Here is a 641-nt window from a genome sequence, read left to right as displayed (position 1 = left end):
GGGGGGGGGGGGGGGGGGGGGGGGCCTGTGCACCCGGCTCGCGGGCAGGGCTTGCAGAAGGGAACCCGCTGGTGGAGGCGCAGGGGGGCCTCCCCGGGGACGTGGGTCACCACAGGCTGCCCAGCTCTACGGCCCAGCAACAGGCTGTTCATCCTCGACGCTAAGGCGGGCAGCCAGGGCTCTGGGGTCCGTCAGTGTCCAAACCCGGGACTGCACAGCTGCAGGCGCATCCAAACTGCCTGGGTCTCTGTGGTCGGAGAACAGACAGAAAGTCGTGCCGGGGAGTCACGCTGGGCAGCACCCGCCGAGTCAGCTCCTTTGTTCTGAGGGTTCCCGGGCGCAGCCACACGTGTGCCCTGCACCCCCGATCGCAGCGGCCGACCCGGTGGGGAGCGGGTGGCGTTCGCTTAAGCGGCCGCTGCCCACGGAGGACCGGAAGTGCGTGTCCCTGTCTGTGCCAGATTCAAAGTCAGTCTAAAGCACTCCTCCTGGCACCGAGTCCGCCTCGTTCGCTGGTTCCTGTGCTCCGCTGTCTGGTAGAGGAAGGCGGCGCTCACGTTCACTCCTTACAGTCAGGCGAGAAGCAGGCTCCTAAAGAGGTCCCGGCGCCGGCTCCGCGGCCCCGCTGCGCATGCGCACAG

This window comes from Myotis brandtii, unplaced genomic scaffold (genome assembly GCF_000412655.1).
Source record: "Myotis brandtii unplaced genomic scaffold, ASM41265v1 scaffold1466, whole genome shotgun sequence".
NCBI lineage: Eukaryota > Metazoa > Chordata > Mammalia > Chiroptera > Vespertilionidae > Myotis > Myotis brandtii.
Note: the sequence above shows the minus strand (reverse complement) of the source record.